At 45.9% G+C, this 17597-nt stretch overlaps 1 protein-coding gene across 1 annotated transcript in view; it reads left to right on the top strand.

Moving 5' to 3' along the window:
• Positions 1-1208: 1208 nt before the first annotated feature.
• The window catches only part of HTR1E (5-hydroxytryptamine receptor 1E), a 38785-nt gene continuing 22396 nt past the window's right edge, over positions 1209-17597 (top strand). The window contains exon 1 of the mRNA XM_050950171.1: positions 1209-1495. The gene's annotated coding sequence lies outside the window, so the exon portion shown is untranslated. The remainder of the gene's footprint in view (positions 1496-17597) is intronic.

Below are 17597 nucleotides of genomic sequence, written 5' to 3'. Positions count from 1 at the left end.
AAGACAGCTGTAACTCCAAGAGCTGTACAGCTGTAAATGTTGCCATACCCTGAGTCCTGTTTCTGCTCTTCACTCTTCACTCACTCACTCTGCCAACCCTTCAACTGAACTGTTTTTGCCAGTGACATCATTCCCTACCTAGACACGACCTGTCTGGAGGATTCGGAACAGCAGCATAGATACTAAGTTTAGATGGGAAAACTGGGGAGCATGCAGCCAAAAATCAGCTGAATTTGCAGGATACAGGTGCCAAATCAAAGTTTCTAGGATGTGTCAGGGTCCAGTTTTCTGTTTCTTTTGTTTAATAGTAAAAGCAACACTTGTTCTCATTTTGATGGTTCCCAATTTACAGTTTCCGGGTTTAGGACCAAAATTTGGCAGGATCCAGATGCCAGAGCCGAGTTCTTGTAGTACTGCTGTGAGGAGGGGGTCCAAGTTTTTAAGAGGCAGTAGGAATGGCTAGAGACAGTCTGTGGCTTAGGCATGCCAATTTGCGGGAGGGAGTCAAAATCTAGCAGGACCCAGATAATGCATTTGTGTGCAGCTCATGTAGCTGGACCAAGAGTGGCTAAACTCGTTCCCCGTTGAAGCAGTGGATTTGGGGAGAGGGGATCCCCAAAGTGGTCAGGATCCTGCTGTCACTCAACCATGGATTTGCATAGGGGGACTGGAGTTGTTGGGTGCACTCAGAGCAGCTGGGCTGTTACTGACTTAAGCAATGGAATTGGGGGGGCTGGGGTAGGGGCTGGCAGGACCCTGCTTTTATCTTCTCCTCCAACCAAAAACCTGCCTCCCTGTCTGCGCTGCTCAAAGATTCAAGCGGGAGCTTTGCATTCTCTGCCCTGGGCAGCTCGGCTCTGTGCAGGCATCAGCGATTAACCCGGGACCGGCCCTGCCGCTCTCCTCCCACCCGTATTGGACGGGAAGCGCTGCCCCCTAGTGCCCACGGTGGGACTGGCAGCAGCCGGTACAGGCTGCCCTGGCAGAGTTCTCCTCGCAGCCTGAGCAGCTAGAGAGAAGTCAGACCAGCAGCGCCCCAGCTCGCTGCTCCTCTCCTCGCTGGCACTCACATACCCGCACTACCTCTCCCTTTCCTCCTCCCGCTCCTTTGCCTTTTTGCGCCCCTCGGTCCCCTCCCCTTTGGCAGCTGGCTCCCTTTTCCAGCAGAGACTGGGATCAGATTACACTGCGGTTCCTGGACCCATTGCTACTTCCCAAGTGGATGTAAAAGGCTTCCAAAAACCTAACTCGCTATAGGAAGCTCCATCAGCTGCTGGGCTGCACCCGCTGCTGCTGCAATGCCCCGCTCCTAGGGCTGCTACAGAACTAGAAGATCCTGGGAGGTTCTGCTTGGAGGTATCTGGCTTTGGGAGACTTCAGCTGAAATCAGCAAGGAGAGGACATGTCACTTTAACAGCAAAACAAATCGTGGGGTTGTGATGAAAGCAGCGCGACTCAAGCCAGCGGGAGCCTTGAAGAGCCTTGGTTTTCGAAGGTGAGTAACACGCAGGGTGTGTAATATTAAGCAGGTTACTGTAAAAAAATGTCTCTCGGATCGTGGCTTAAACAGTTAATACAGCAGCACTGTGTAATCAGGCAGCGTTGGGGGGTGTGCTGATTGTCTGACAGCTGGAGAGCCTTCAGCACAAGACATTTCACTTGCTATAAAGTTCCTTATGTTCTTAGCCTTATGCTTTGATTTGTGAGGCGGGATTCGTGGAATTAATGTGGCATCTAAAACTCAACCGAGAAAATGCTACTGAAAGTGTGAAAGCTCCTCACTGGCAGGGGGGGAGGCTCCATGAGCTAATAGGTTTTGTCCTTTCCATCTCCAAAGTCGGTGGTCCTGTGAGATGGGAGGTGTGAGGAGACTGCACTTCGATCATGCTGAATTTGTAACACCCGTAGCCGAAAAGAGTCGGCTAACTCCAAGTTAAGGGGAACACTGAGATCCTCTTAATTGAGTCACCCAGCCATGAAGCAATGGAATGTCATGTCAGTTTTACCTTGCAAGAACACTCAAGGGCACATGTGTTAAGGACGGCTTGCCAGCCTGGATAATTATAGTTGAACAGCGCCACTGTCATCTTGCTGCATTTTGAGAGAATGGTTAGAAGATTGTTGAATATAAGGTTGCTAGAAGTTGTAAAAATAATGTGTTGGATCCGTATTTAGAAAGAGAACAATGAATAACTATATCTGAATTCTAAACTAACACATGCATTTCTCACATTGTACTCATACTATATATTTATCGAATATAGTTTATACATAGGGTTTCAGAGACAACATAGACACTTCTGTATGGAATGGGCACAAAACTAGATAATAGCTAAAAGTAATACAAGGTGGAAAGACACACAAAAAGTCCTGCATATTGAATTTTGCTCCAAGCAGTACAAATGGCTTTATTATTCTCACCAAGGGGTTCGGAACGAGACATCAGGAGAGGATAATAATGGCATAGCTAATGGCCACCCCTTTGAAAGCACTGTGAAATTCTCTAGCTTTGCATCCATTCAGCTGCTGCAAAATACTACTTTGGTCACAAACTACAGGGGACAAGCCATCAGTCCACAGTTAGCCAGCAGGCTGCATTGCAATTTCCTTTGAGCTGTTTTTATTCCATTTTGTTTTCCAGTGGTGGCTTGCCTATTCTTATACCTAGATGAAGTGATTATTCAATATGAAAAATAAGTGGCAGTTTTCCTTTAATTGAGCATCCCTACCAGCATAGGGGCCAAGACAACAAAAGTGAAATAGCTGAATGGTGTGCCGCAGGTGAAAATACTGATACCATTGCTCTAAGTACACCTCTACCTCGATATAACACTGTCCTCAGGAGCCAAAAAATCTTACCGTGTTATAGGTGAAACTGCATTATATCGAACTTGATTTGATCCGCCAGGGCACGCAGCCCCGCCTCCCCAGAGCGCTGCTTTACCGCATTATATCCAAATTCCTGTTATATCGGCTAGTGTTATATCAGGGTAGACATGTACTTTCTGAGCCCTATCATCCACTTGAGCCATGAAGGAATATGTAGATGAAGAATGACATGCAAAAATGGTCCAAAATCTGTTAAGTCCAAAGGCCCAAAATGAACATCATCCCCCACTTCCTCAGACACTCTGGGGATCATTTCATGGTAGCACAGAATGGGGCAGAAGGGAATCTATGGATTTAGTGGGACATGGATATATACGGCAGAATCTGGACTGGCAACTATTTGTTTTACATTCAATATTGCCACTCCTGTATTCACAAATCATGAGTCAGACTCCAAAAATCATGAGTTTTTTAAGGTAAAATACATTTTGGTTTCTTTTTATTCACCTTCTGGTTTTTGAGCCCCTAGGGTTCACATTTTCAATCTTTTCTGACACATTTTAAAAAGAAAGCTGAGATTATCATGTAGTCACATGACTCCAGGAGCTGGGGCTTTAAAAAAAAACCACATATCACAAGACTGACAATGAAATCATGAGAACTGGCAACACTACACATCATCCTATGACAAATCCACAGAGAAATACTTCATGCCTCAATATGTATCTTAGTACATGCTTAACATTAAGCACGTGCTTAAGTCCCATTGACCTCAGTAGGTCTGCTCATGTGCCTGAAGTTGAGCATACACTTAAGTGCTTTGCCTAACCAGGTCCTGAATCCTAATCCTATAAGCATTAATTTCTACTCCACACATTCAGAAGCTCTTGACAAACTAAAGACCAGGCACATATGGGACAGTATTGCCAGCCTGGCTGCATACAGAGCAGTACTGACCGAGGTTCTAGGAACTGTCATGAAGCAGCAAACCATCAACATAGACACTGGATTTTCCTTGCAGATCTTAGGACACATGAGGGTGTGGAGGACCATGCTCCTGACCGCTCCCTGGGAAGGAAAACATTATCTCCATCCCCACTACTACAGGATTTCTTGCTGTCAACAAGCAAAGCCAGTAAATTGTCTCCTGCAGTTTTTCCTACATGATCTATCCCAGGAGATCTCTTATTTTGTAAAATTAATCTTCACTGTATACAAATACCAGTCATAAATTAATGTCAACAATCTAAATACCTGACAGCTAATTTTAAAGGGACACTGTAGTGGGGCAGACTGCCCCACTCCCTGGGAGGATGGGCTGTGGCAGGCCAGGGAGCGTGCACAGCCCGGGAGCCAATCAGAAAAGGGCTTATGGGGAGCCAATCAGGGCCCAGATTGGAGGGAACCAATCAGGGCCAGGCTCACCCATATATAAAGGCTGCCCAGAGCAGGAGTGGTCAGTCTGTCCCAGGCCTTTGACAGGGGGAGGTCAGTCTCCAAGGGGGAGACTAGCACGCAGGGCAGGGCAGGGCAGGGCAGGGCAGGGCAGGGCACGGCAGGGCCGGCTCGGCTCGGCTCGGCTCGGCTCGGCTCGGCTCGAGCCCATAGCTGCCAGGCTGCAGGCCCTGAAGAGAAGGGCCTAGTGGGTGCAAGGGGCCATAGGGGAAGCGGCCCAGGGGAGCAGACAGAGGAGGGGAAAGAAAGAGGACAGCGAGGCTGATGCCAGAGGGTCCCTGGGCTCGGACCCAGAGTAGAGGGTGGGCCTGGGTCCTTCCCCCTTCCTCCTTGCAGTACACCCAGCCATTAGCTGTAGGGAGTGGCCATTATAGACTATGCCCAATCCCTGACAAGAGGGATTAGACTTTGGGGTGTGTGGTTGCACATGGTGGCTGGAGTGGAGGACTGCTGATCACTGATCTCCGGAAGGGGGTCCCGATGGACTAAGGGACACTGCCAGAGGGCAGTGGCCTTAAAGAGGACGCTGCTGAGCAAGGAGCAATGCGGGTCCAGCAACAGCAGTGGAGAGCAGAGGGCAGAACAATGGATGGGACACCACCAGGAGGGGGCGCTCCACTGGAATTGAGCTAATTCCTGAAATCACCAGCAGAAGGTGCTGTGGGTGGTGAGTCCCAACCTGTTTAGACACTATCAAAGCTGACAGGTCCAAAAGGTAACATTTATTTCTAAATCTCCTGATTCTGAAAAGGAAGCTATGAGCCCCTCTAAAATTAAAATTGGAACATTATTAAGCTGACTTCTATTTTCCACTCACCAACAATATATCTGGGATCCAGAATATATCTGTGATCCCTTTCAAGTCTCACCCCACTTTTCCCAGCTGCTCTGTTTTGGGGAGTGGACAAGATATTAAAAATCAGAAATACTGCTGACTGAAACAAAAAAATCTAATTTAAAGCATTTCACAGAGTTAAAAAAAAATCCAAGTTAGAAATAAAAGCAGTTCAGCCATATAGAAATGTCATCTGTATAAAAATTCCCCTCTTAGAAGGGATTTGGACATTTTAAATGGTCAAGATACTCACTGAAACAAATTCACTATTGGAATTAGTGTGTGCAACTTTTTCATTCAGGGACCACATCTTCTTAATGTCTGTAAGGGTCTCACACACCTTTGGGTACTTGTAACAGGATAGTCTTCTGCTGTCCTACCCTGTTAACACATGTCAGAAGAAACCTGCATAAAGCTGTCGAAATGTTGATGACTGACTTGTGGCAAGTGCAGCTCCATCCTCTCACAGAGAAGAGGAAGTCCCAGATGGAAATCCTAGGGCCAGCTCAGAGAGGAAGTTCAGGCTGAGGTTTATATTGTGTTATTATTCTTGCATTCCCGATGAAGCAGCCAAAATCCAGGAAGGGAGCAAGTTCAGACACTGACTCGGGACAGACTAGGGACTCAGTCCATTCACAGCAGTATATTAATAACAAGAAATATTTTATTATGCCAATAGTGAATTTGGCCAACTACGTCCCTCCTACCCACTTCACAGCTGCCATATGTGATTCTAGGTTTGCTCCTGCATGCTTGTGCATTCAGAATGTCCACTGGAGCCAATAAGTATTTTGGCAGCTCTAAAAATACTGAGGCAAACTATTAATGTATCTTTAAAGGCAGCTCTAAAAATACTAGATTGAATTATTAGTGCATCACTGGAAGAGGAATATGCTATTGCTAATTATATCTTCCCTAACTCTAATTGCTTAGCTTTCCTTACGTAGCTACTTTTATAGATCTAATGGTAAGATTATTAACTTGGCTTTTTTAATACACTGTACATCTTTTCTTATTTGGGGAGTTTAGATGTATGTGGGCCCAAGCTCCTTCAGGTCTATTCAGATTTGAAGATCTTGTTGCACACACTTTCATTGACAAGCTCATTTTCCCTGGATTGCGAAGATCTGATACAAACTACATGTCCTGACAATTAATAGGCCAATATACATCCCTCGCATGTACCTTCACTGACCTGATATATTTTAGACCAGGTGACATCAATCCTGCCTCCCCCTGCCCTACATCTGTGAGCATAGAGGCCCACAACCACTTCTTGTTCCACTGAGCAACATGATGTTGAGATTCAAAACAGGGAGCCCACAAACCCTCTTTTTCACAGAGTGCCAGAGGGTTTGCATGTACTCATGTACTTATAGGGAACTAGAAAGGAAGGTAAGTGGAAGAAGTAGGAGGGGCCAGCACACCTGTGATTGTGGCATTGCAGTTTATACTCCAAACCCTATTGTAAAGAGAGTTTAAAATGAGTTTATCTCATTTTTTTAACGTGCAATGCAGCTTCATTTTACCTGTTCTCCTTTGGTTTCTAGTGAAATGCATGTTCTAACCAGCTATTTTATACGAGGTTCCTGTAAGATTAAGAGCCAAGGTAAAATATTCCTATCAGAGCTAGACTTGTAGCCAAGAGTCTTCTCAGCAACACTGTAGCAGGGAATGATTTTAATACAAGGGTGGCATTTACAGTAAAAAAATTTCCATAATTTCATATCTGAGCTTTTGTTTTGCAGCTAGGCACACAATGGGCATTATACTAGGAAAACCAAAAGATATTAAGATGTCACCTTAAAACCATTATATATTGTGTGCATGTGATATCTGTTCTTAAAGAAAGGCTGTGTATATTTAACCCCAAGCAGATGTCGCTACCAAAGCCCGTCTTCAGTCTATTATATATGTTCTCTTGGAAATTGAATTTTACATTGATAAGCACTACCGTCAATAAGCAAATCATGCAAGTAATTTTTATTTTGGGCATCTTAAGCAGATAGTGCATAAGCTGTCAGTGCAAGAAAGTCATATTTTATGTATTGGCCTTTGAAGAACCTTACTAGCTAGTACAGCTATAGCAACAAGTTTTCATTCTGGGCTAGATACTAGATACTATCTTAAGCTATTGGCAGGAAGAAGAAAGCTTCTATGTACGTTATGGCTATATATGTATCACAGGATAAATTAATGCAGCATGAACTTTAAAGTGATGCTGAAAATGTATAGGCTTAAAGTTTCATTTACTTTGGAATTGCTAGAGTCTGATAGGGAAAGGCCACTGGATTTTAGGGGTCAGTTGATTTCAAAAGAGATTTGGGATGTGCAAGGAATGCAGGATTGGACCCTAAATAGCTAGGGCCAGATTCTCCCAGGATCCATGGAAGCCTAAGTCCATTATTTTGGAGGCTCTGTATGCTGGCAGCCTCCTCTTTCCCAGCAGTGTAGATCCATTAAGCCATGCTGCCAAGAACTCCTCCTTAGCTGTGATGGCTCTGAGGGACCAGAAGAGAACTCAATGGAAAAGCTAATACAGCCTTCTGCCTGAAAGAACATGAAGCTGGAGGTGGGACAATGTGCATGTCCCCTCTCCTCTGACCTGACTCTACCCCTTTCTCTGATGGAGCCTGAACCTTACCGAAAGCTGTCTGCAGGGAGTGAGGGGGATGAGAGGAGGAGTGGATGGGACCTTAGCAGCCTCTTCTGCAGAGAGGAGGCAGGGTACACACATAGAGGACCCCTTCCTGCAGAGATCAGAATGAGCACAAAAGTGCTGCTTTCATGGATTTCCATGCCATTTCAGAGAAGCTGCCAAAACTGCCACTAGATTTAGGGGGGAGGCCTTAAACACACTTCTTTGTACCCCTTCTTCTAGCTCCTTAGCAGTTCAATGCTATTCACTGCAGAATTTAGACAGGCATTTTCACAAGTTTCTCCGAAGTGCTCGCTCTTCTGAAAATGGGTTATCCAGCTATTCAGAGCTACTGTAGGACTGGTAGTTAACAGTTCTCCCTCAGGAAGTGATGTCTGGAGGAGACCACAAACAGGTAGGAGCCTCCAGAGGAGCAGTGGAGGGCACAACTACCAGCTGCAGAGGGCACTTCTCCAAAAACAGCTCTGTAATCACCTCCCATTGCTCAGTGGGGCAGGGAGAAACAAGGCCACTTTTTCCCACTACCCAGACACCCCCACGAGTTCACTGAGCAGTGCTGGCAGCACCTTCCTTGTGCTCAGGTTGTTCATGCTATGGGTGACCATGACAATAGCCCACTCAGGCCAGCATCAGCTAAGGCACTTGATACTTCAGTCAAGGTAAGGTGGGCTCCACTACTTCTTGTCAATAGTTGGCTTTTTGACATGATCATGGAATTCAACTAAAACCTCCCTCACTGAAACAGTGGGAAGCACTCCTTGTAAACAGGTACCCATAAGAAATGACCAGAATTAATTCCCTTTCCTGTGGCCACACTCTCTCCTTAAAACCCATTGTAACATAGTCCCATGACCTGTGAATGCTAACTCCAATTCGTATGCTAGTTTTTGCTCTAGAAATATTGCCACTGTTTCCCTTAACTCCCACCAGGAGAGAAACAAACACTGAAAACACAGACACTTGAGAGATGAATGGAATCATTCAGGTGCTGAAGTGATGACAAAATGAAGACTTGTTCCTAACCACAAAAACAAACAAAAAAACCCAACTAATGAGCAGTTTTCAGATGTTCCATTTGGTAGCAGCATTAGTATCAATTATCCTCCTTTGGTAATATTACATCCTTTAAGGTTCAGTAATGTTGTCATTTCTAAATACTAATCTGACAAGCAAAGGCCTCTTCAAAAGCACTGTCTTACTGCATCAATTTCTAACATTTTAGGCTGTCAATTACTGACTGATATGTCGTACAGACTTCAGCACCTGACAATTCCACTAATCTCAAGTGTCTGTATGTCAACAATTTCTCTTTTGGTGGGAGTCTGGGATAAAAGCAACAATGTTTCCAGAGCTAAAAGGTATCATAAAGTCCTCAGGTCAGAGGAACATGTCAAAGTGTGCCGGGTAAACTGTCATGTTGAGTTTTAAGGAGCAAGCATAGCTGCAGGCAATTTAATTCATTTTCAGTAAGGAATTAACACTGCATCTGCATCAACACTGCTACTGCTTCAGGTCAGAGCCACTGTTCTAAACAATGAACTGCCATCCTCTGTATTTCCAAAGGTGTAAGATTGTCATTTCGGTATACTATGGTGCAAAGCTTGCTGGCTTTATAAGATCTGAGTTGTAATCCTAGCACAAACTTCTTTGGACATTTAACAAGACGTAACACTTTCTGGGTCATTTGGTTTTCCCTTTGCCGAAACAGGCTCTTGCCAGCTTCTTCATGGTGCCCTTCATGGTATGAGCTCACAACTTCTGATGCCCTTGATCAGGTATTAAAACCCTTGCTTCGCTTCTGATTCAGCCTCTTCTGAGCTCCAAGTTCAGTTCCTTAATGGATCCTCACAACTGAATTGTGCCCAGTTTAATAGCCTCCAGCTGAGATTTACAAGCTGACTAGAGGTTTAGACACAAACGTGTCTAAATCTCTGAAATGGCTTTGAAAATCCAGTCTCCACACGCAACTCTAGTGATTTTAAATAAATTCATAGAATGACAGGACTGGAAGGGACCTTGAGAGGTCATCTAGTCCAGTCCTCTGCACTCATGGCATAAAATAAAAGCAGATTTTTAGTGGCACATTGCAGATGAGAACAGGAACAGAACAAAATGAAGTCTGAGTAAACATAACTATATTTACTCAGTGGGTCTTTATGTAGCCCTCTCCTGGAGCAGCCCTCCTCTCCAAGCTTGGTAGTCTACTTGCTCCTTTGTGGCTCTGTGCCCCATCCTGGCAGCAGTGGGCTTTGGGCTCATTGTTCTCCTGAGGCTGATGGCAGGTGTTACTATTTGCTTACTGGCAATTGGAACTAAACAGGATTTTTAGTGTGTGCTGCCTCCATCTAGTGGCCAGATTTACAAAGGTATTTATGTGCCTGAAGAGACTGTACATAGATTCCTGGTGGGATTTTCAAAAGTGCCCAAATGAGATAGGCACTCAACTCCCATTGATTTCAATGGGAGTTAGGCACCTTAACTACTTAGGTGATTTTCTAAATCCCTACAGGCACCATCTGCAGGTCTAGGCATCTAAATATCTTTGTAAATCTGGCCCTTTCTTCTGTCTCAGGCAACTGAGCAGACAGATCTTTGAGGCCTTTCTCTTCTTTGGTATCTCCAAAGTACCAGGCACTACACTACTACCCCTTACTCAGATGAAAATATGGAGGCTAAATTATGTTGCTCCTATTGAAATTAACCATTTATTTCAATGGGAGCAGAATCAGGTTGACGATAAGCACTTTTGAATCTCCCACCAAATGGGTATAATGTGCATCATCTTAAAATTCACTCCACCTACGCGCTCCTTCTAAATGACTTGTGATGGACAGCACCAGTGCAGATTGCCAGTTCTTAAGCCAAATAATGCCCTGCTGTACGATGCAGTACAGAGCCTGTATGGGTTCTGTGGTTAATGGAATTGAAAAACTGTGCTACCTGGTAAAGTTCTCAGGACTGTATAACATATATTTTAAAAGGTTACAAAATCCTGCATTTTTGCAGAAAGTCTGGATGATTGAAAGCCTAGCAGGCTGGCACTGTAATCCTGCAGGAGACATACATCTGATGTAACATCATCGTCACATGATGTCTACAAAACCTGTAGGAGAGCACTTCAACCTCCCTGGCCACACTATAGCAGACCTTAAGGTGGCCATCCTGCAGCAAAAAAACTTCAGGACCAGACTTCAAAGAGAAACTGCTGAGCTTCAGTTCATCTGCAAATTTGACACCATCAGCTCAGGATTGAACAAAGACTGTGAATGGCTTGCCAATTACAGAACCAGTTTCTCCTCTCTTGGTTTTCACACCTCAACTGCTAGAACAGGGCCTCATCCTCCCTGATTGAACTGACCTCGTTATCTCTAGCTTGCTTGCTAGCACACATATATATACCTGCCCCTGGATATTTCCATTACATGCATCTGAGGAAGTGGGTATTCACCCACGAAAGCTCATGCTCCAAAACCTCTGTTAGTCTATAAGGTGCCACAGGATTCTTTGCTGCTTTTATCATCGTCACACTACATGTCGGAGTCATTCAAAGTGTGAGCTGCTGCTACACAATGGTCTTGAATGGCACAGAAAGAAATAGAAAGATGCATTTAAAATCAATTACGTGCTGAATGCCCCTTCTGATCTGGAGCATCCAGAATGTAATTTTGAGCTTGGTAAGGTTTGTGCGGGGGAGTTACTGAAACATTTTCAGGTCACCTTTAAGAGGCTGAAATACCCTGCAATTTACTTTACAAGCTTTTCAGAGTAATCTGCGTCTCCTTTATCCTGTCACACCGATCATTTGGTGTGATGATGGGCAATGGAAAAATGTCAGATGCTCCCAATAAAAACCAGTTTTCATGTGATGTACAAAGATGAAATTCAATTCATTTAAGATGCAATTCAAAATACCTATTGAAAAATAAGTTCAGGGTGTCTGATCATCGGGAATCTACCAGTACATCTCCTGAAAGACATACAAACAAGATTGTAAGGTGTTTGGGGAAGGGATCATTTTTTTGTGTCTTTATGCAACACATTTCCTTGCTGAATGAGTAGTTCCATTGACCACCTGGAATTACCTGCACACTAAAAGTTGAGTACCTGCTTAAGTGCTTGCTGAATTGGGGCCACAGTGTAGCAAAGCTCTGACCCAAAACTCAGTGAAGTCAGGGGGAGTCTTTCCATTGACATCTATGGGCTTTGGACCAGAGTCCAAGAGAATATATTAGGGCAGGAGTTGGCAACCTGCAGCACGCGTGCCAAAGGCAGCACGCTGCTGCCAGCCGGGGTCCCAGCAGCCGCCCCCACTCAGCCTGCTGCTAGCCTGAGTGAACGGAACCCCAGGCCAGCAGCGGGCTGAGCGGGGCCAGCAGCCAGGAACCCAGCTGGCAGGAGCCAGCAGATGGAACATTACACCCAGGTAGGGAAGGCTGTGCGTCCCCAAACAGCCTGCCCCCTATCTTCCCCCTCTCACTTCCCAGCCCCTGATTGCCCCCCTCAGAACCCTTCACCCATCCAATCCCCCCCTGCTCCTTGTCCCCTGACCGGCCCCTTCTCGGAGCCTCCATCCCTATCCTCCCCTCTGGCACCCCACCTCCCCCATCCAAGCCCCCCCTCTCCCTGTCCCAACTGCCCTGACCCCTATCCACAGGCCCCCCGGGACTCCCACACCTATCCAACCACCTATGTTCCCTGTCCCCTTACCATGCCACTCAGAGCATCAGGACTGGCAGCCATAAGTAGTCACTGTAAGTAGCACATTCCTATGGGGAGCAACTTAATACACTACAGTGATGCTGTATCCAATGTACTGTGGTTTTCAACAGTGTTGCTGTGGACGTTCGTTGCATTTTTTCCTACAGTTACAATTGGGATGCTAGATACCAGTTGTTTTAGATCACCTTCAATGGAGATTTAATATAAGGTTTGGAACAACACCCATTAATGTAATACAACATAGGAATGGCCAAAGCTATGGCGAGACATAATAAAATGAGAATCTGAGCAGTGTAATGGCAAAATTTGTTCTCTTTTATGTTTTGTCCCTGTACTAATTTCCCAAGTGCAACTGCACTGATAATTTTTGCTTTGATTGAGGAGAGGTATCATTCACTCACAAGATAAGAGAGCAGACAGGAAAATCCAACAGGCACTTGAATGAATCACAAAAAGGAAACCTTTCAGAATGATGTAGTCATTGATGACACCACAGTTCACGTACACAGAAACAAGAAAATATGCTTTAGGAGGTTCTCAAACTGTGGTCCGCAGACACGAGCTCCATTCAGGTGATCTGCGGATAGTTCCCTCTAAGGTGCGTGCCTGGGAGGAGGCACCCAAGAGAATGAAGAGCCACCCACCTAATTAGTGGAACCACGCAAGTGTGGCTCCACTAATTAGGTCCCTGGGGAAAACACACATGTAAGGTGAGGCGGTGGCCTTGGGGGGCATAGGTGGTAGGTGCGAGGGGACAGTGGGGTGAGAAGAGGGGGTGGGGGAAATGTAGGATGTGCAGGGCTGTGACAGCCAGAGAAAAAGGCACCTTTCCCCAGGTCCAGAGCTGCAGCTGCCGGGGAGAGACAGCCCTCATTCCCAGCCCCAGCTTGGGGGCTGCCACGGGTGGGGGAAAGAGGGAGAGACCCTCCTACTTCCCAGCCCCGGGGCTGCCATGGCAGGGGAGAGACCTGCCTCATTCCCAGCTCCATCTTGAGGGCTTCCATGGCTGGGGAGAAAGGGGGAGACCCCTGTTCTCCTGACTCAGCCATCCACTCAGATCATGCTTAGTCCCACCCCAATGGGGGTAAACAAAGAGTCCACTAAACTAAACTCAACAAAACATAACTTTTCACCCCTAGCCAGACTCACTCCTCTGCTGTCTATTCATCCGTTCCCAGGCTCTGCAGGATTGTCCTCCTGCTCTTGCACAGAGCAACACCTCTCAGGGCTTTCTCCCAGGTGGCCCAGCTTCAAATTCAGCAGTCCTTCTTCTCCCCCTGGTGTCAGCGTCACTTTTCCCAATGGCCAGTAGGGGAATCCACCCCCTTCCTCTCCTCTGGGTGGCCTGTGGTGAACAGCTAAGGTCTGCTCCCCCTGACTTCTCACTGCTTCCCTGGACTTCTTCCTATCTTGGCTTTCTTTCAGGCCCTTTCCCACAGCTCCTCCCAGGGCTTACTGTACCTCTGCCTCTCTCTAGGCCTTTCCTCCACTCTGTAGCAGTCAAGGAGGAACGGAACAGAACTTCACTTTACTTCTCTCCCTGAAGCCCCCTTTTCATCAAGGCTTCCTTCCCTTATGTTCACCACTCAGCTCCTCCCCCAGCTGGGCACTGTCTTCACTTGGGTCTGGCCCATCCTCCAGATACACGCACGTGCCTTCATTAAGCTCTCTAGCTCCAGCTAAGCCTTTTAGTGCCACTGTGCAGTATATACTCCTCATACACCAGTACATCTGTAGCAGCTGGAATTCACACCTTAAGTTAAGCTGAAAGAACTACTCAGTGTAGACAAGGCAAAACACTTGGTTTCAAAATAAGACAGGGATGGGGGCAGTCAATTTGAGAACTCAGCAACTTATATATTTTCTCATGTGACAGTGACTGTAATGATTATTTCTCTGTAAGCTCAGAGGCGAGCATATGAACTGAGACACACACCCTGAGCTTGTAGTGTATACATAACCATAGAGGGCACTGCAGAACCTCTCATATCCATTTTCCCATGTAAGCTAATCAGTTATTACAAGTACCATACAAAATAGTCCTAAAACTTCAGCCTGGTTAATCCATGTTAGTCCAATCAATATTTCCCCAGTGGTGTGTCCCATAGCCTACTATTATGTGACTAACATAATCAAAGACCCTCTGCCACCCTTGCATATAAGAATTCTGTGCAGGGGAGTGGCAAGAGCTACCCAGCAAGGGAGAGGAGGACAGCAAATAGGGAGGGATTAGAGAAGCACAGAGTGAGGTGATCTTATCTCTGCATTTCCTGAGCCTTGTGGATTTACAACTTTAGTGCTGTAGATTGCAGGATTGATTTCAGTGCTGGAGTGGGTGTCTGGCACCGAAGGCACTCTATGTTCCAGGGCAACTTTTCTACACCCCAAAGCCTTTTTATTCCTATTCCTGAGCTCTACCCAGGGCCGACTCCAGCGTCTGTGCTGCGCTGGTGCCTGGAGCCGGCCCTGGCTTTACCTTTTCAAGGGTTACCCAATTTACACCAGTATTGCAACCAAGTTTCAGCTATTGTATGTTGGAAAGTAATATTGTGTGAAAGCGGGTCTGTCTCAGCAACAGCTAAGTGCACTCAGGATTTTTATTGCAGTAAGTAGCATCCAACAATAAACAAATGTATTTGCTTGTTTACTGGTATGCTCATTATTATTATAGCATGTAACAACTACACTGCATATAGTTTCTCAGTATTTTACTTACTAGGCTTATGGCAAAAGGTGATTGAAGCAGGGGTTTCAAACATGCTTTTTAGAATGACATGTCTGTGAAAAGGACTGTGTAAAAATGGTAGCTTCTTACTCCAACCCATCTGCACCCTGAGGGTATTCCAAGGGATATGTGTAAACTTTTGAAAACAAAATAAATGTTTGTTTTTAATTCTTCTTGCATTGCAGAGATAACATAGCTAAGAGAGAATGTGCTGGATTCTTGCCCTTCTTATTCATCAATAGAATTGTTTTCTCAATTCTAATCAGTTACACCTGTGTAAACCCACTGCTGGCAAACAGGGTTGTACAGGTGTCACTGAGAGCACACTGATGTATGATTTTCAGATCCCAGGTACAGTTTGCTGGGTAGATAGTAAGAAAAAACCTCTGCCTGTGAGCTGAGCACATTTGATATGGAAATCAGTGAAAGACAAATATAGCACCTGGGGTGCCACTCTTATCAGTTAGTCAAATAGAAAATTGAGGCACAAAATTATCCAGAAAAAAAAAGTCAACATTTGCAATAAATTATTCAGCTGGCTCTTATCATTATAGTTACTTTCCAGAGCAAGAGTACTCTTTCAGTGTTTAAAAAACTGAATGAAAGTAATGTATTTCTATCAGTTTAGAAATCTAAATAATCACCTGATGCCCATCTCGTGCTCTTATAAAATTTAAAATTCACATCATATACAAAACATAATATATGTAGGTAAGAATGAATCATACAGACACTCTGCAGGGGTGTGATTTCTAAGGCACACTAAGGTGTTGTGCATTAATTGGTCTGTGCAGACCCTGCCGGTGTGCTTCAATGTTGTGCTGTTTAAACCACAACTACGTTAAAGCTTTACTGCGCACCAGCAGGGTCTGCACAAACCAATCAAGGCACAACTCATTTGTGTGCTTTAGAACTCAGACCCCAATAAAGCACATTACCTCAAGCATTAAGGCAACCCCACTATTATGACATTCTCATTCTTTTTAGTGCCACTATTTATTTTCTGTATTCTTTTGTTTTTCAGTATTAAATACATTGTTAAATCAGAGTCAATATTGCCAGTTGTTTATTTACTTCAGGAATAGCCCAGGTTGCTATTATGGAAGTCTTGGATTTGTAGAAAAAACATTTCTCTCTGTTCTAAATCCCTTTATATGTGGTTCTACACAGATGGGGTGAGATCCTGTGCTGTACCTCTAAGAAGCACAGCACGAAACTTGCACCCCCAGAGGCGGGGCGGCTCCAGGCACCAACAGGCCAAGCACATGTCTGGGGCGGCAAGCCACGGGGGGCACTCGGCTGGTCGCCGTGAGGGCGGCAGGCAGATTGCCTTCGGCAGCATGCCTGCAGAGGGTCTGCTGGTCCTGCGGCTTCGGCGCACCTCCCGCAGGCGTGCCGCTGAATCAGCGGGACCGGGGACCTTCCGCAGGCAAGCCGCCGAGGGCAGCCTGCCTGCCATGCTTAGGGCGCCAAAATACCTAGAGCCGCCCCTGCCCAGAGGAATAGGCCACAGTGGCTTTAAGCCCCCTTGCAGCCTCCTGATCCTGGGCTGTTCTGTCGAGTGGCCCCCTGTGAAACTTAAGACAGCCCTGTGGGCCAGGGTAAGTTACAGCAGCTGCTCCAGGACTGGCTATTAGGCAACAACGTTGTCCAGAATGTCCACAGTGCTACATGCTGCTCTCCAGTCCCCAACATTCCCCCCCATACCAGGGCTTGCAAAGGGCTCCTCATAAGACAGCTTTATCATTGTCTTCTAGAGTGTATCTGCCAGGAGAATTTTCCCCTAGCTGGAATTTGGAGCTTTAAGGACCCTTTGCATGGCTCCAGCCCCTTTACCCAGCATAACCAAATGCATAATGATGCATTTCTAACCATCGGGAGAGTGAAGTCTTCCAGGAGGAGCAGTGCAGGCACAAAATCTAACTGGCTTCGAACCTGAGCTTGATAAGTTTATGGAGGGGATGGGCTGATGAGATTGCCTGCAATGCCGTGTAGCTGATCTGAGACTGCCAGCAGCAAATATCTCCTACCACTGGTGATGGGTCACTAGATGGGGAGAGCTCCGAGTTACTACAGAGAATTCTTTCCCAGGTGTCTGGCTGGGGGGTCTTGCTCACATGCTCAGGGTCTAACTGATCACCATAATTGGGGTTTAGAAGGTATTTCCCCCCAGGTCAGATTGGCAGAGACATGCAGGTTTTTTGCCTTCCTCTGTGGCGTGGGGCACAGGTCACTTGCAGGTTTAAACTAGTGTAAATGGTGGAGTCTCTGTAAGGTGAAGTCTTTAACTTTAGTAACTCAGCCAGAGGTCAGGGATCTATTGCAGGAGTGGCTGGGTGAGGTTCTGTGGCGTGCAACGTGCAGGAGTTCAGAAA

The sequence above is a fragment of the Gopherus flavomarginatus genome, chromosome 4 (assembly GCF_025201925.1).
Source record: "Gopherus flavomarginatus isolate rGopFla2 chromosome 4, rGopFla2.mat.asm, whole genome shotgun sequence".
NCBI classification, from domain to species: domain Eukaryota; kingdom Metazoa; phylum Chordata; order Testudines; family Testudinidae; genus Gopherus; species Gopherus flavomarginatus.
This window is presented reverse-complemented; position numbering and strand designations above follow the sequence as displayed.